Consider the following 18939-nt stretch of genomic DNA (forward strand, 5'->3'; position numbering starts at 1 on the left):
CTTCAGCTCACAGTTCTAGAATCTAGAGTAATCCAAGGTTATGGGCCTTCATTTTGCTAGTGGAAATCTAGAATCTTAAGGTGACATAGGACATCACATGTGAGAGGGGTACACACAAAAGGCAGTCAAACTGGCCTTTGTAACTAAACTGCTCTGGAGATAACTCAACAATTCCTTGATTTTCAAATGGCTTAAACCATTCACAGAGCTCATTACCTAACCAGTTTTTACAGGTTCTGCCAAGATACGCTTCTTAATACCTCCCAGTGGGTATTAAATTTCACTGTTTTAGGGGGTTATTCAAGTCATATCCATGTGCTTTAGAAACGTTACATGGCAAGGTTACCCAGATGCTGGCTGAGCTGAAGGAACTAGAATACAATTCCAGGATGTGTGTTCCTGAGCGTCCTCTGCACAGAGCTTACTCTGAACTTGCTAAGATGACATTTCTCTGAGGTGTAGCCCTCCCACCCCCAGACCCAATTGCAGCAGACTCTGACCAGGATGGGGGTGTTGGGGGGGTGCGGACTACAGAGCTGGTGAGTGATACACTGAGACTGTTACCTCCTGCCTGACAGGAGAAGATAAACAGCTCCCTGTTAAATCTCACTTAATGCTGATATTTATAAATTTATTCAGCCTGTGCTTACTGAATCGAGAGGATGCCTAATAACACAACGCGCTTCATCTCACATGTCCCTCCTAATGAGAATGCAGATACAGACTGCTTTACTTTTTATTTATTTTATTTTTTTTAGCATTTTCTTTGCTTTTTGCTACCTCCACCCACTTCTGGTGGTGGTGGTTTGTGAATCCATTTGTTGTTAAAGTCTGGAAAGTTTGGCCCTCTTAGGTGTTATTAAGGACTGGGTTGGAGTAGACCTGGAACAGTTGGCAGTCACAGGTCCCCAGGCTGAGCCCTTTCCCCGTACACAATCATTCACCTCATGAAGTTCAGCAGTCTATGGAATTGGAATGCTGTAAGAATGAAACATGTTGGAAGGAAAACAAAGTATATTGAAATCCTCTCTGCAATTCAGACCAGGGCTAAGGTATCTGCAGAGTTCCGGAGAGAAATTTAGGGTACAGAGTATGAGATGGGTGTCCTTTATTTTGGACCATAAGGATGTTCAGAAGGACTAAGTTAATATAAGTTAAGCAATTTGGAAGACTGTGATGTCTCTCTCACAGGTGTGTGTGTTGGGGGGTATCAGTTATCATCATGAATTTGTTTTAAAACAAGGTTCTCCCAGGTATTTATCCCTGGACCAGCTGCACTGCCCAAGCACAGTCTGGGCTTTCCCAGGCAGGGGAGCCAGCATCGGGGCAGGGAGAGATATCAGAGAGCAGACAAGCTTGCAGGGGGCCTAGACGGGTGTCGGGGTAGTGGGGAGATCTAGAATGGTCAGAGCTGGACTTCTGGAGTAGGGTAGACGGTAATAGATGGAGAACGCTATGTTTGTTCAGTCTTGGAGTCTCGGGAGTGAGGGCCTGCATACCGTAGAAGAAGGCACACCAGGCAGATCTCTGGAATCAGGATAGAGATGTGCAAGAAGTTAGAGATTACAATGTGAACCTTAAACAGTCATTGAATGGAATCACTCACTGTTTTCTATCAACCTCCTATAGGCTCAACTTTACAGTCTTGGACTTCAGCCTCTCACCACACCCTCCCTGCACTGCCCTCCCCTCCTGACCTTTGTAAGGTAGCTGGAGAAGCAACAGTGGTGTAGGTGCCTCACTTCTGAAGCCAGGAACCTCCTTGGGGCTCAGGGTTTTCTAACCCTGTTCTGAGCAGTGAATTCTGTTTGAGCATCTCCTGCTGGGCTGGCAGGGCTGGCTATGGTAGTGACAGCTCAGGGGACAGTGGCCTCTGCTCTTCTCTTGAGAGTCATGCAAAGCCATGGTCCTCAATACCAGGCATTTGGCAGCTGACAGTACTGACACCTTCTGCTGTCCACCAGCCACGGGACCTGTGACGCCTAGGGCTCGAATGGAGGCTGCAGCCCAATGCCCGAGGCCTAGTTTTCTCTGGGCAGGAAGTAAGTAATCCCCAAGTTCCAGTCCAATCCATCCCTTGGCAGGTCATGTCCCTGAGTAGGGTGGTTTCCACACCTACTAAAAACAGGCATCGTTGTACAAAGAACAAAACTTCTGCAACTCTGTTCATGGCCTGTTCCTGGGGCCACACACTCAGGCAGGGATCTCCCAGCTATTATCATGTCCAGCTTCTAATGCTACCAGGCTAGCTTGGGCAGCACTGTGAAGAGTGGCAGACTGTTCTTTCAGAACTGGAACATTCTGGTCTACATAGTTGGCTCCTTTGAGGGCAGACCATGTGAGTCGAAAAGCCCCAGGCCCAGTCTCTGCTTTCTCCTCCCTTTGCTGTTGCCCCAGTGTGCCTCAAAGCTCTGAGGACTCTCAAGATGGCCTCAAATGCCAACTTCTTCTCTGTTCCACAGCACTGGCACCAGGTTCTTCCTCTGACCCCTCCCCACTCAAGTCTCCCTCTGGCCCAGGCTCTGTTTAAGGTTTCTTGGGGGAGGTGAAGGGGACAGAAGCTCATCCCTTTCTTTTGTACTGCCTTTCCCTCCCACTTCCGCTCCCCTAGCTGCTCCAGGTGACCTTTCACCTCTCTCTTGGATGTCCCTCAAAGGCAGCTCCTGTGGTTAATAACTTTGGCTGGCAGCCCCACACAAAACCAGGGCTGGAAACTATTATCCCTAGCACAATGGCAGAGCAGCCTAATAATGAGGCAGCCACAGTGTTGTCTGACATCCTGGGTTGCCCTGGCAAAGAAGGAGGGGCAGTGAGACTTGCCATGCCCTCATCTCCTGGAGTTAAATTATCCCCACCTCCCTACACACACACACACACACACACACACACACACACACACACACACACACACACACACACACACACTGTGGCTCCTCTTTCTGAGGAGGCACCAGCCACCTGTGCCCTCCAATTGGCTGTCTGTGCCTGCAATTGCATGGACATTGCATGCACCCAGGGTGCTCGGGGGTTCTGTTCTGAGACACTTGAATGAGTGCTACATAATATGGCCACTGATTGGTTCTGGCAAATTGACAACAGAGGGGAGGCCTCAGCTTAATGCCTGATAGGCACAGTGGCATCTGGAAAGAGCTGGTACCCAAGAGGACTAGACATGGCTTCAAGTCTCATCTCCTAATGTGTGAGGCTGTGGAGGCCACTCGGTATTTTTGAGATTCCACTAAAGCAAGGGTGGGGTTCAAGCAGAAGGGAGACTGTGGGGTTCAAGCAGAAGGGAGACTGTGGGGTTCAAGCAGAAGGGAGACTCTGGAGAATTAGTTCAGAAGCATCTGACCTCCCAGAAACTGCCATGTTTCCTGTTTGCCTCTCCATAGATGACGTAGACATGTCTAGCTGTTGAAGTACCCACACTTCAGTTATAGCATACCTCCTTACACAGGCCCATAGCCCGTGTTTCAAACCAGACCGTGCATTGTAGAGAGACACAGAGAATTGCATGTTGTCCTCCACATAGTTATGGGCTCTCACAGGGGTTTCCACAAATCCACAAAATTGATTGCAAGCACCTGCAGGAGGGGCTTAGGTTGTTCTGTGCTCTGCTATCCACTAGGGTTATTTGACGATTGTCAAAGGAACACTCAGGAACTTTGACTTACATGTTACAAATCATGGCTTTGGAATGGTGTATCTGTGAGTTTGTGTGTAAGAGACAAGCGGTGACATCTTAACATGTCACCAAGGAAAGAATTATTTGTGTTCTTTAGAAAGTATTGCCAATTCATGACAGCATATATATATAGCGCATGCCTTAGAAGAGCTCTGTTCATGAGTTCTGATACACATGCATGCATATAATTCTATCCTACAAAAGAGAAAAAATGTTCATCTTCCCAGAAAGTTTCCCCAAGGATTTGAGGTTTTAAAGGCTCTCCTAGACTTCAGTACTCTGAGCTCCCGTCCTGATAATTCCATCTGCTCTAGGAACCTAGAGAAGCTGTCTGGAAGGGTGGTTCTCACGGACACACGTTCACCTGGAGAACTGGCTAAATGCACACTGAGTCACAGGGCACAGCCTGGGACTCCATTCCTAATAAGAGGTCCCTGTCCTCCTTGAAGGGGGGAACAGTGAGGCTCTGTATTGAGTATTTATTCAAGTAATTTGGAAACTCCATTTTGGAACTCATGGACAAGGAGTCATGCCAACACATGTGTTGGTCCTTCCATCTTTCTCTTTTATATCTCCCCTATGCCAGAACCCAAACAAGAGGCACACCCATGGTCATATCTGGCCTTGCTTCCCTCCCTCCTTACTGTCCAATGCTCCTTCTGCTCCTCCCTGCCCTATGCTGCCCCTTGTTACCCTTCTAGGGAAGAGAACTTTCTGCTGCTCTTTTCTCAATATTCAGCTCATTTCTACTACTGCCTCCTCCCCCTGGCCATCCCATTCTGCATTGAATTCAGCATTCTACCATTGAATTCAGTGTGCAAGGGCTTATTCATTAAGCAATCATTCTAGCCACGTCTTATCATGCCCTGGAATGGGGGTAGGGAGGGACAGAAGTTGACTGAGTAGGAATGGATTAACAAGGCATGCTCCCTCAAAGATCAACTTCCTTATCCCTAGACAACATTCAGAAGTGAGGAAGATGTAGGTAAGTGTACAAGAGAGGAGGGGCTTGAAGAGATGACAAGACAGGCATTTCAGCTGGAGCAAAAGAAGACCCTGAGTTTCTGAATGCCTAGGTTGCTGACAACACCTAATGCTGATAGATAGACATTGCTGGTTGGGACACAGAGGTTCTTTTCTACTCTGAGCATAATAAAGGCCCATCAGCAAGCTGTGTGTCTGGTGACTTGGTCCCCTGAGCACTGAGGGAGCTTTGAGTGACTGTGCAAAGAGTGAGTGAAGCTGTAAGTGAACGAGTATTGTTGACATGGGCACAGCCAGGTCAAGGACCAAGGCCTCGGACCCATGAGAAATTAGCAAAGCCTTCCTCTGGTGTAAGTTTGAATTTGGCAATGTGTGCAAAAGTTAATAACAACTTCCCCCTCCTCCTCCCCCTCCTCCTCCCAAACTTGCTCACTTACAGAACCCCCTACCGAGGACTAGCTTCCTTACCCCTGCCTGTGCTGTAGATAAGAAAGGTGCTAAAGTTTCACATTGCCATGGGAGTTGGTATCTGACTCCTGACTCCAGATTTCCAGATTGCCTGTGTGTCTGTCCTTTCTTCATTCTTCACCAGGGTTAGCCAGGTTCCCTGACAAGGCCACGCTGAATGTGGAAACCTGAAGGCAGTTTTTCGGTTCACAGACCTAAGAGGCCGTTGACACACTGGAAAGGCACTGTATAAAATGATTAACATTGATAGATGAATTTCAGAGAAAAGCAAGGTACTCTTCACCCTTAGGAAGAACAAAGATATAATACCCTTGGAAGTGGACTGAAGGAGCTCAAGAAGAAAGGCTTACAGTTCCTGGGAACAGAGTTGAGGACAGACGACGGATAGCTATGCTCCCCTGTCTACTCCCTAAGAGTCTGTGAGGGAAGCATCCTACATGGTAGAATCTTGCTTATCTTCATGTCTAACTTGCAGTTATTTCCTCTATAGTCCATGACCTGGAAAGCATGTTCCATTTAACTTGCCCAAAAGATTCACATCCAGAATGTAAAAGACAGATAGAGCCAAAACTACTCATAATTATGTAGGTTTGGACAGAAGGATAACAACAGAACTCTTCCAAGTTGCACCTGATGGATTTTTAATACCTAACATTAGATTATGTGTTGAAATAAAATGTTAGTATTCAAGGCACAAAAATGGTTGTTTAAATAATGAGGAAAGACTTTTCCAAGGAGACCATGTGGGTTCAGATTGTAAGGATTGGACATCTTGCAGGATTTGGGGAAGGGTCAATTGTTAATGGGATTTGATCAACAGTAAGAGAGGATCTTTGTCCTGCCCTGGGCAGCTGGGTGTCCTTCAATATAACAATGGTGAGTCTTCTCATTGTATAATGTTGTCCTCATTGGTTGGTCTCATTGTATAACTGGCTCCGTCCAGTTTAGACACACTAGAATTTAAGTTCTAAAGCTTTAGGATTTGATCTAAAGCCTCATACACCAATGAGCATCCTGTCTGAGTTGGACCCCATCATGGGAATAGCATGGTCTATTCTCAGCATGGGTGGCCACAGTCACATTTGGGAGTGGCCCAAGGGAGGAGTTCAGAGGTACAGGGTAAGTGCAATTTCAGACAGGGAGAATAAATTGGATCATCCTCCATCCCCTCAGTCAGGCACTGCAGAAGCTGTACCTTCCTGCCAAATGTCTGCCAATCAGACTGAAAAAGTCCCCACAGGATCTCGAAGGGCTGCTGGGTCCATGTTCCACAAAGCAGGAACAACTGTTGGTTAATTACTCAGACAGCAAAGCTGTCTCTGGAGCTAACTCACAGGGAACTGCAACTTTTGCAGTGAGCTACAGCCTGGTGTCAAAAACTGACTCCCCTAGTCCTAGGAGAAGGGGATCCATGGGACAAGTCCCCTAAAGCCACCACACTCCCCACCCCTTCCTTGATTTGCCTTGCTTACTCTACACCTCACACGTGCTGTCTGTTGGAAAGGAAGAGTTTGCTCTCTTGGCTGGTTTTGTTGAACAGAAAGGAAGTGTTAGATTAGGCAATTTGAGCCTCCAATGCTTGCAACCTTGGCTGGGCTATGTCCAGGAAAGAGAGAGAGAGAGAGAGAGAGAAAGAGAGAGAGAGAGAGAGAGAGAGAGAGAGAGAGAGAGAGAGAGAGAGAGAGAGAGACCATGTTCACAGGAGCTCTCCTGGTTACTTGGTTTGAAAGATACTGAGTGCAGCTTTAAAGAGGATGAAAGCAGGAAGCTAAACAATGTCTCCACATCTCACTCTTCCTGTAGAACCAGATGAGCCTTACAGCGAGTCCCAGCTCCACTCTCCAGTCAATGGCATGGCCATGTGAGGTGTCTTGTTGGCATTTCTGGACTACAAAGCTAAACACAGCACCGACAGTAACTTTGGGCTTAGATCTCTGACAAAGTTCTTTGGCAGTCGCATGGGGCTCTACACCAAAGGTGTGTGAAGTTCATGACAAAAGCTGCCTCATTTTAGTTTCACTTCCACCTTGAAGGATGGATTTGTACAATCCTTCGCTTGTTTTAGAGTTTACTTCTTACACAAAGTTATGGAGTTCATTATGACATTTTCTTTTTTTTTTTTTTTTTTTTTTTTACAAGGAGCTAAGGGGTTTATTTAAGTTGCTTACACTATACCCTGCACAGGGATCCAGGTAAATTCTGGCGCCGACCTCTGGAGTCCCTTCTGAGACAGTGCCAGCACGCTTTTGGAAGTGTCAATAGCCTTTTAAAAAGTTTCAGGGGCTGGAAAGATGGCTCGGAGGTTGAGAGCACTGACTGCTCCTTCCAGAGGTCCTGAGTTCAATTCCCAGCAACCACATGGTGTCACCACCATCTGTGATAGGATCCAATGCCTTCTTCTGATGTGCACGAAGGCAGCTACAGTGTACTCATAAACAGATATCTTTAAAATAAAGTTTCAGAGCTGGAAGTAGAGTACTTCGCCCCGAGACTGTGAGCGCAAGCTATAGGAATTTTTGTTCCCGAGTTCAAAAGTGCCTGAGAAGGTAAGAAGGTGGCATTAGGGCACCAGGAGACAGGGTACTGTAGTTGTTAGCTCTGGCCCTTGGCAACAATGATGCTTGATCCTAGGCAAAGCCCGCCACCTCTCCAGTCCTAAAGGCTACAGTTGTGATTAACACTGAAGAGCAAAGCCTATAGGAGCAGCCTCTGCAGTTAGGATGTCCACACAACATCCGTCTTTCGAATATGGTCGGTTTATGCACACGAACCTTCCTTATAATATTATGCTAATATAGAAGTTAAGCAGACATTTTACCAAGCGCGGGCCGGGGTTCGGGTAGGGTGGAGTTGTTCGGGCAAAATGCTGCTGCTGGGTTCCACTGGGGAAACTTCTCCCGTGAGGATGCTTCTGAGCTCCACCAGTGTCTTCCAGGAAGTCCTTCCGCTGAGGCAGGCTGGGAAGTTGGCACTGAGGGAGATCCGAGGGGTCTTTGGGAGCGCAGCTGGCACTGCTGGGCGAGTATGTGTGGGGCCAGCGACAGCGCCGGAAGTCTAACGGTCACTGAGGCCACGCACAGACTCAAGTCTTCTTACTGGTGGGTATCAACAGGGCTCTGTCTCGGGAGCACGGCAGTGAGAGCTTGGGATCCGTTCCCAAAGTTCCAGCGTTTGTATCATTTCATTGGGCGGTAGATTTGCGCTCTCAGGACTCAGAGCTTGGGGCCGGTACACTAGCTCATCAGACTGCCTTGGGGTGAGTTCTCTAGTGTGCCACGGCTGGCCGAGGGCCAGGCCCCTCTCTGAGCTGGGGGTGGGGTGGGTGGTGGAATCCTGCTTCAGAGGTCCGCTCTAATAGCCTCCAGGGGGCAAGCACAGGCATGGCGTTATTTCCGTTTCACGAATGTTTTTTAAGATACGTTCCTTACAAATACTTCGCTTTTTAAGACTGGCTAGCCTGGAGTTTGCTATGCAGACTAGGCTGGCCTCTAACTCCCAAGTGCTGGATTTAAGGGCGTCCATCACTACACCAGTCCAGTTCTAATATTAAATACTACAAGCTGGAGTTCTAGAAACATTTTACTATCTATACATCCTTTTTTTAATTAACTTTCTTTTTTTGGAGACAGTGTTTCTCTGTGTAGTCTTGGCTGTCCTAGGACTCACTATATATAGACCAGGTTGGTCTCAAATTTACAGAACTCTGCCTGCCTCTGCCTCTGCCTCCTGAGTACCGGGATCAAAGGTGTGCACCACCACTGCCCAGCTAATTAGCATTTACTAACAGAAGCAAGCCTGTGCTACATAATGAGTTCAGGTTGACCAGAGATTCACAAGACCTATCAAACTTCAACGGCCGGTCTTGGACTTATTGATTGATGACAGCAAAAGATCCGATGTTTTCAAAAGACGTGGGTGAGTTCAAAACCCTTGGGTGAGTCTCCACACGAAAATTTCTGTGCTCTCGTGGCATTTCTGGTTACTTTTCAGGAATAAGAGTTTTTCTGATCAGGGGCTGGGGATTTAGCTCAGTGGTAGAGCGCTTGCCTAGGAAGCGCAAGGCCCTGGGTTCGGTCTCCAGAGAGAATCCAAGTTCAGTTCCAAGCCCCCGTGTTAGATAGGTCACGACCACCTGCAAGCCTAACTCCAGTGGATGACGCCCTCTTCCAGCCTCCATGGGCACTCACACCCACATGCACATAACCATGCAGACACACACATATATCTCATTATGACATTTTCATACATACACAATGCACTGTGTTATATCGATTCCCATCATCCTCTCTGCCTCCACCCCTAACCTACCCTCAACCCTAAGGACCCCTCTCATTTCATTAAATAATTCACCTTCTAGCTTCATGTGACTTTAAAAAAATCTAGGTTCAGCGTATGAGAGAAACACTTGAAATTTGTCTTTCTGATGCTGGCTTCTTGTGCTTAATACCACCATAATTTTTTTCTAACTTTCCTCAAAGAGCAATTTGTAATAACATGAGGGGAATCTGCCCGATTTTGGTTGGCTGTCAAGTGAGGCTTCCCAAAGGCCTTTGAATAAGTGAGTAAAGTATGAGTGAAATTGAAGCTCTTCCAGTTCTCTCCAGCGTTATCAGTGTTCTATATGTCTTCCCACCACAAGAAAAGCCATTTTGAAGGGAACGTTTCCCATAAGCTGCAGTGTACTGCCCATGAGATTTTGCTGGGGAAACATCCCTGGCTTGCAAACTAACTCTCTTTCTTTACATTAAGGGTATGCTAAATACCCTCCAGGTGACAGCCATAGCTGCCTCTATTCCTCTTGTCCTGTGTGCCAAAATACATGGTAGTGAGGTGGCAGGTTTGGCCTAGGCAGAATGTTGTGGCTTTCTGCATGTAAGATAAGCAATCTATCACTAAACTGAATCCCCAGCTCTGGTCTTCAACTTTATAAGTTTACTTTCCAAAGAGCTGATCTAGTTCGCTTGGAGGTTTTCACTCAACTCTCCTTGTTTCTCCCCACCCCCACTCTTGCCCCCACCCTGCCCCATCCCATCCTCCACCCGCCCCCCAATGACCACACATGTTCCTTCCTATCTGTGTTTGACTTACTGTCCAAACACAGACGTCTATGTGGGCATCGATAGAAATGCACGGTCAGTGTGCATATGAGAGTCACTTATTTTTCTCTCATTTAGACCTTCCTAGTGGTGCCTGGCTTTCAGGTGAGCAGTACCCACAGTGCAGAAGAGTCGCCAGCGGTGGCTAATTGTCTGTACCCTGGGGTATATGTAGGTTAGGTGATGTGTTTGCAAGGCAGCCTTTTTTTAAAATTTTCACTCTCTGTGTATTGGTGTTTTGCCTGCATGCGTGTCTGTGAATCACTTGCATATCTGGTACCCACTGAAGCTTCAGATGCCCCCTAGAACTAATGTAAACTTATGTGAGCTACCTTACTATGCTGTTCCCTTCTGAATGGGCTCAGAGCGGTCATGCCAAAAGGTCAGGTGAACTGTGTTAAAAGATAAGGCTGGGCACCAGGCAGGACTCTGCTCCCATCACCCAACAGTACCGGGTCTGTTTCCTGGCCGGAAGATTGCCATTTTCAGGGAAAAACAATCTGGAGTCATTCAGGAGAAGAAAAGTCAGAGTATGAAGTCACACTGTGTTTATATCCCACATGGGGACTTTTGGAGTTGGGGACCTTTTCTCTTCATCTTCAGTGACGAGAATGGGATTGAGGACAAAAGAGAAGTCTCAGGCTAGAAGTTTAGGACTTGAAATGAGTTTCTGAAGAAGACTGTGGCTCTTCTTCCCCAGAGGCTACTGCAAATAGGACACCACAGCCATCAGTGACAATAATCAGTGCTTCGCTGCTCATCAGAATCTGGCGTGGGCTGATAAAATATCGGCCAGGGTCAGCGAGGCTGTCCCACTTCTGGAAGACTTGCCTTGTGAGAACCAGCTTGCAGACAGGACAGGACGTCTGGGGTGGGTAGTTATGTAGTTATCTTGAATTCCTTGAATTCTTCCTCTCAGGGACCTCTTAACCAGCACATCTCCCTGGTGCATTTAGAATTGGTCTTGGTTCATTTACATAGCATCCCGGAGCCCGCCCCTGCTGCATCTGCAAGTGACTGTCCCCTTTCTGGGGGTCTGGAAGGCACAGTCCTCTGGGTGTCCCCTTGCCTTGACACCTGTGATTTTGGGCTGTGCATTATTGAGTACCAATTGTCTTCAATACCCCTCTTTCATCAGGATTCTTTCTCCTGAAGGTTTTTGCACTTTGCTGCTCTGTTTCCTGACTTAACCACCTCCAGGCCATTTCTGCACTCTCCTCTTTCTGCCTTCCAGATGTTAATTGTTTTTTTTTAAGCTTCATTTTGGTCTCACTTCTATACACTTTTCATACTTAAGGATAAGAAGGTATGGCGAGGGAAGGCTACAGCGAGGGAAGGGAGAACCTAGTCCCTCCAGATACACAGGTAGATAGAGGATCCAATTAGAGTTGACAGCCTCTAAGGGGTAGAGAAATTATCTTGGGCACTATTGCTTCTCTTGTGACTGCTGCTGCAAACTCTGAAGGAACCTCACTCTGTGTGGATCACAAGAAAAACATTAGGGGAGCTCTGAATAGATCCTATACTCAAAGGCCTGGCACTTCCAGGCTATTAACTCTTTTAAAGCTTCAGTGGCCCTCCTCCATGACTACCAGGTTGGTTCCAAGTTCTCAAAAGCAAGAATTAAAGTTTCAACAGAACTCAGAAGTCCCAAGCTTTGATAGAAAAACATTACAAATGCTACTTACAATTCTAAGATCAACAGTCAGAATAACTAAGGTTCTGTGCATCTGGAATAAGAGGGGTGTCATACAATGCTGCCCACAAGCAGTTAAATGGCGCATCTGAGACTTGGATCTGTCACCCTGTCAGCTCTAATGCTTGCCCTGAGAACCTCTGGCAGAACTAGATAGATGAAGCAGAGTCAATGGGGTAGACTCTGGGGGGAGGGGGTAAAGAAGGCCACTGGGGGGTTCAAGGACTCTACAGGCAGCTCGGTTTCTTTACAACGTGTATCTCCTCATGATTCAGACAGCTCACTTGAGCAAGTGCTCTTGTGTGTGTCAGTCACTATTAAGATCCATGTTGGTTCAGAAATAGGACAATGAGAAAAGAATTCAAGGAGAGAAACCAAAGAATGATTAAATGGAAAAAGTAGTTGTGGGCACAGAGACTGTTCTTTTTATTTTCTAAGATATTAAAAGAGGGTTAATTTTACAGACAATTTTACACTTTAAAGTTGGCTGCACTAGCTCCTGAAGGGAAGAGGCAGAGTGGGAAGAAGGACAGATGTTCCTGGGGCACAAAAGAAAGCAGTAGAGAAGCATGGAGACCGATAGGCACCTGAAACCCTGCACGGAGAGTGAGCAGCTCAGGGGAATCGTGGGCTGTTAGGTCAGTGGTAGGTGATGGACTGCTGGTAAAAGAAATATTGTGAAAGTCAGTGTTTATAATTTGAGTTTATATATCCCTGTAACTGAGGTTATATGTTACAGATAGGAGGTTGTGCTGATGGGAGAAAGCTATTCTATTTTTATCATCATCATCATCATCATCATCATCATCATCATTGGCAACAGCAGCAGCAGTAGCATTTTAATATATCCCATATCATATCAACTTTGTTCATGGATACATGATAAAATGCCCACTTCGTTGTAATTTCTGGAGTCCAGTGGTAAGAATAAACTCCAGGGCACAAGTGCCCCAGATGAACTCTCAGTGCCGGCGTAAGGACTTCAGAAGGAAGCACACCTGAGTTTGAGCCTGACTCTGACAGTTATCAGCATATGACTGTGGCAGGCTATTTAATCTTCATGGGCAGGAATAATGTAGTGATAAGTAAGAGGTCTAATCTCCCCTATCCCCTTGTTAAGGGTTTAGTGTGTTGACGTACAGAAATTACTTGGCACCTAGTAGATGGTAAGATTACACAACCTTTATTTGATTTTCAGCGGAGTAACATAAAACAGGAAAAAATCTCAAAGGTGAGCCTAAAATGTCAGTAGAATCCTATCAAGCTCAAGGAGAAAGTACAGTTAGAGAGAGAGAGAGAGAGAGAGAGAGAGAGAGAGAGAGAGAGAGAGAGAGAGAGAGAAATGAGTATGTATACCTAGGTATGAGGAGTACAGGAGCTAGAGCACTGACTAAGCTTGGGGCTCTAGTCTTGAGTCACTGCCCATAGGTGGCCTAGACCCCAGTCCAGACATGGCATAGCCCTTTAGTGGGATAGGCAACCTCTGAATTTTTCTGTATCATTCCCAATCCTGGGAGCCCTACACTTCAAAGTTGACTGCCTTGTGCTCTTCCAACCATGAGACTGTTTTATATGTGGGTCAGTGTCCTATTAACTCCTCTTATTTCAGTCACAGCAACTTTGAGCCTATGCCACTTTGAATAAGACTCCCAAGTTCCCAGTCAGCTATTTTTATCCGTAATGCCAAACTTCTGTTTGGCTCATCAATAGTGTTAATGTCAGCAGGTCTCAACTTTCATGCTATAAAATTGTGATGGTTTTATTGACCAATTAGCACAGGCTAATGATGATTGTTTTTATGAAAGTTGGTGGGTCACACTCTGGACAGCAGGCTTAACAATGTCATTGAAGTTTTAATCATAGATCATAAAATGTTAGGATTGGAAGGGTCTCAGCAGCCACCTAGCTCAACCTGCTCTGTTTACAAAAGAGGAAACTGAGGCCTGGAGACATTTATTTCTTATTAAGGTGACCAATAGGATAGAGAATGGAGGTACCTGGAGGAACAGATTTTTTTAATAATCCATCGAGGAGGCTCTGTTATCAAGAGAGCCCTGGCTCACTGCCAACATCTGCTGCTCTTGCTGCTGCAGTGTGAGTGGGCTCCTGCCTCGCTCGCTCGCACACACTCCATATTCGCTGGCCTCTTTTACATTTTGACTTTGACTCAGGGACCTCTGACCACTTTCTTATAACTATAAAACCTAGGCTTTCCAAGCAAAGGTGCAGAGGCGTCTACCGTGGGGGTTTTTAAAGCCGAATGATTCACATGTTCAAGCATGTTCTTCCTCCTAGAGAGAAGCTTCTTTTAAAATCCTGTGTGTGCGTGTGTGCGTGTGTGCGAGTGAGTGTGTCACTGTGCCTAGCTTTTTCTGTGGATGCTGGAGATCTGAATGTAGGTTCCCACACTTGAGTGGCAGGTACTTTATCAACTGAATAATTCACCTTTAGCTTACTTTATTAGTTACCTTTCTCCTTGCTTCAAACAAATGCTTGACAGAAAGCAACTTAGGAAATGGATTCCTATTGATGGTTCAAGAGGGTACAGCCCACCACAGTGGGAAAGTATAGCAAGTCGTTCATGACAACAGAAGCTTGAACCATAGACTCCTCACATTTGGGAAGAAGAAAGAAGGAGACAGAGGGAAGGAGAGAAGGAGAGAGAGGGTGAGAGAGGGAAGGAGAGAGGGAGGGGGAGAGGGAAGGAGAGAGGGAAGGGGAGAGGACAGGAGGGAGAAAGGGAAGGAGGGAGGGAGGGAAGGGAAGGGGAGGGAGATTCTGGAATTTAACTGGCTTTCTTCTTTTTAGACTCCAATCCATAAAATTGCTATACCCCAACTCAGGAAAAGTCTCACCTCCTCAGTTAAATTTCACCAGAAACATCCTCACAGACATATCCAGAGATGTGTCTTCTAGACGATTTTAACTCAGTCAAGTTGACACGGAGTAACCACACTCAATAGTAAGCATAAACTGACTTTAGTTCTGAACATGAAGCTGGCAGGATTAGTCAACATCCAGCAAGCAACACTAAGGGAACTCATTGGAGGTGGGGGTGTGGAGAGAGACAGTGGGAGAGCCGTGTGTCCAGTGGGACAGAGCCTGGGGACTGAGAGGGTGTGATACGATCAACATTCAGTGTGTATGTGTATGAGATAGCTATCAAATAAATTTTAAAAATTCAATATAGACAAACTGAGGCACCGTGATTGAAAAAATAAGTTTTTATGGATGAGGACAAGTTTAGGTCCACACATTGCCCGTGGCCATGTTGTGATGACCTCTGGCAATCTGGCCCAGAATCTGAGGTCTCAGCTGACAGAATCTGTGTGCCTGCTATATGAGCCTCAGTTCCCAGTTGTACCAGGACCAGAGACCCCTACTGCTCCAGCTTCTCCCTTTGCCTGGTAACCTCCTGTTATGCCAAGTAGTCCTGTTGATGGATTTCTTATTCTGCTGGCTCCTGCTCAAGGTTGCAGATCAGAGCCATCTTAATCATCCAGCCGACATCTTGTCAGAAAATCAGACCGAGTGATCAAGATATACTGTATACATGCATGTGTGAAACTGCTGAAGAATAAACAAAAAACATCTTTTCAAAAAAGACAGGCATGAAGCCACCTTGACTGGAAAAAATAAATTTTACAGACAAGGTCAAGTTCAACAAACAGGTGAACTGCTGTTAGCTAACTGCTCCCACACAGTGTACTCAGTGAACAAGGTCTGTCCTCAGGGCAACAGGAAGACATCAGTCTGTGCTCTAGTCCCCTTGTTGGAACTGAAATGACTAGGTGACACATACTGACAGATCATAGAGAAAGCCTCGTGTGTTGAGTATTGCTTCCAACTCTCAGCATTTCCTCCCTTCTTCCTCCCTCTTCCCTCCTTCCTCCACCCCTTCCTTCCTTCCTTTCTTCCCTTTCTCTCCCATCTATTCTTTCTCTTCCACCTTTTCTCCCTTTCCTTAAGGATTTATTGAGCATCTACTAAGTGCCAAGTAGACTGCAGGGCTGCTGTAAAAGAAGGAACACAAAAGTTAATGGGAAATGGCAGGATCTTCTCTATAAAGTCATGAAGAAAGAAAGCAAAGCCACACATGGATGTAACTGTCTGAAGTTCCTTCAGAAAATCCACTACCTATCCCAAGACAGGGCCACACAAGGGGAGAGCAGAAAGAATCCCAGTGCTTGTTGGGGGAATCAGAGAGTTGCAGCATCCAAGCTAGCCTAGAAAGATTCCACACGTGTAGAAATGGCCCTTTCCCTATGTGGTGTCTGTAGCATTCTCCCAGTGGTCTCTGCTGGACTCGGAGACTAGACTCATGGATTCCTTCTCTCTCCTGCTGATGCACTGAGGTCTCTGCCCACAGAGGTTTAAAATGCAAGTCAGGCAGTTCTAGACTTTTATATTCAGGAACCACAGATAAGACAGTATATGTTTTGAAAATGGACTTTAAAATGTCAGCCATATCTATTATATCAACACACAGGAAAGCACAGTTTAGGAAAGAGATAAAATACCTCATGCGTATAGTTTCCAAAGATGAATGGTGCCCTTTGGAAGGATTTTTGAAACATCCTTCCATCCATCAGGCAGACAGTCCAGGAGAGCTTCATGGAGGAAGAGAGCCTTCAGGGACAAGATGGCCTGAGCTAGAAGCTTGTGAGGGGAGGGCTAGTCATTGGGTGTGGCCCAAGTCTAGAATGTGCAGGAATGGGCTTAATAAACGATGTGGGGGAACATGGAAGAGCAGGAAAGTTTCCATTTCTAAGACTGGAATAGAACGGGCCTGGAGGACTCAGTCCTGAGCCCCTGGGGAACACAAATCCCTATCAGCTGAGATAATTCTGAGTAGAGTGCTGGGGGGTGGGAGTGAGGAGAGCTAGCTCAGTGGTAGAGCATCTGGGTGACTGGGCAGCATCCCGTCCCCTCACAGAGCCTGCGCCTTTGCCTCTTCCTGTAGTACACAAAGCTGAGAGTCCTGGGGTGGCTCTAGGCTGAGCTAGGTGATCTAGAAGCAGGGAGTTAAGGTCTTTGGTGTGGCTGTGGCTTAAGCAGAGGACAAAGACAGTTATATGCTGTTGGACAATTGCGGAGAAAAGTCACTAAAAATGTCAAAACAAAAACTAGAGTAGCTATTTACTGCATGGTGTGTGGGTGAGTGTGTGTGTGTGGGGGGGGGAGGGGATGGAGGAGGGAGAGGGGGAAGGGGAGGGGTGGGAGAGGGGAAGGAGAAGGAAAGAGCCCATGCACTGCCTGCTCCATGGGAAGGGCATTGTTATTAGCCCATTTTATGGAAAGGAAGCTGAGGCACAAAGAAGAAAGATGATTATTCAAAGGTAACGTTGATAACAACACTAGGTCTGAAATTTGGAAACAATTTTCCACTCCTATCCAGCTCTTAGACACCACTTTACCCTGCCTCCCTAGTTGATTCAGTCACACAGCTTGCTTTGAGTTTGAAATTCTGTTGTTTTGGGGAAGCAGAACACAGAGGCACCTGCTGTCCTTGGGGTTCAGACCTGGGATCAGTGATGGTATTTATGTCAAGTGAAAGGATGGGGAGCTGGAGTCAAGAGGCCCTCTCACTTGTAAAGCATTTCCACAGCTTGTGCATTAATGCTCACCACTGCAGCCTTGGGAATTTGGGATAGTTTCTTTTTTAAATCCCCATTTTCCAGTTGAGGAGTCTGAGCTCTGGAGAGATGAAGAAAATTGCCTAGAGTCATTGAGCTGATCCAGGTAGGTGAGACCCTGACTCTGTTCCCCAGACTCTGTTTCTCCCTGGAGTTGGAGATGAGATTCCCCGACACCATGTCAGAAGGAAAGGGGGAAGAGGAGGAGGGATTTCAAGGAGCTGAAATGAGAGAGGCTATGAGAAATGGGACTTTGTCCTTAAAACCCTCCTCAAAGTAGAGTGCTGGGAATTGAGTCTGTGTGAGGGCAGTGTGGCCTGGTGCTCACAACTAAAGGATGGTGCTAGTAACAAGGAATCCCCAAATGCCTAGATGCCTAGAGTGGGGTACCCTGTAGCACCCTTCTGTAGAGTGTGGAAGGCCAGGAAAAGGCTGGGCGGGTGTGATGCTTTGAGTGAAGTGACCCCTGTGGACCCACAGGGGGTGGCACTATTGGGGACAGTTGGCTTTGTTGGAGGAAGTGTGTCCCTGGGGTGCACTCCAGGGTTTCAGAAGTTCAAGCCAGGCCCACTGTCACTCTCTTCCCCTACAGCCCGTGGATCCAGATGTAGAACTCTGCGGCACCACGCCTCTATGCTTCCCATCATGATGACAGTGGGCTGGACCTCTGAACTCTAAGCTAGCCCCAATCAAATGCTTTCCTTCATTAGAGTTGCTGTGGCCATAGAGCCTCTTTATAGCAGCAAACCCTTACGACAGCAGGTGTCATAGATGTGGGTCCGTTTGTCATCATTTCACACTTCCTGGTGCCTCAGACCTGTGGGGACCTTCAAGACCACAGAGGCTATTCAAGTCGCCCTGATGATGAGCCCTGGGCAGCCACAGAAGGGACATAAGCTTTTGAGACAAACTGCTCTAAACTCAAACCTCCCTCTTGGGCTGTATGCATTCTTGGTCATCTTTGTCCATTTCCACAGCATGGACTAATATCTGCTTTTTTACATCCATAAGGAGTGTGTAATGAATGTAGTTGCAAAATTAAACAAATTCCATCCACCTCCATCCACCACTTACTAGCAATATGCTAAGAGCAGGGGTAACTCTGAGGTCACTGCCCACTTCTCCCCAGCATTCTCCACTTCCCACAAGTAAAGACGTTCTTCTTCCCCCACCCCTCCCATATCCTAGCAGCAACCAGGAAGGAGAGCTGGAGTTTTAGGAGGGTCAGAACTGAAGCCCTGTGTGTTTGAAATGGAGAGCTGGTGCTGTGGCCCTCCCCATCAGCCGTCTTTGTACCAGAAGCTCCGAGAGTTTGACAGTGGATGATCGCACTAGCATTCCCTGCTTCCTGAGGGAGGATAAAGCCAACACAAA

At 46.7% G+C, this 18939-nt stretch overlaps 2 long non-coding RNA genes across 2 annotated transcripts; one reads left to right on the plus strand and one right to left on the minus strand.

The window, feature by feature from the left end:
- Positions 1–718: 718 nt before the first annotated feature.
- Positions 719–8450, minus strand: LOC102549381 (uncharacterized). Its single transcript, XR_015683466.1, has 3 exons — positions 7956–8450; positions 5138–5361; positions 719–1527 (listed from the first exon to the last, which is right to left on the minus strand). It is a non-coding gene; the product is annotated as an uncharacterized LOC102549381 (long non-coding RNA).
- A 473-nt stretch (positions 8451–8923) lies between these two features.
- LOC120101504 (uncharacterized) lies at positions 8924–18622 on the plus strand. The gene is made up of 5 exons (XR_015683467.1): positions 8924–9052; positions 14430–14596; positions 14738–14891; positions 17611–17671; positions 18158–18622. It is a non-coding gene; the product is annotated as an uncharacterized LOC120101504 (long non-coding RNA).
- Positions 18623–18939: the final 317 nt, after the last annotated feature.

The sequence above is a fragment of the Rattus norvegicus genome, chromosome 3 (genome assembly GCF_021556685.1).
Source record: "Rattus norvegicus strain SHRSP/BbbUtx chromosome 3, alternate assembly SHRSP_T2T, whole genome shotgun sequence".
Lineage (NCBI taxonomy): Eukaryota > Metazoa > Chordata > Mammalia > Rodentia > Muridae > Rattus > Rattus norvegicus.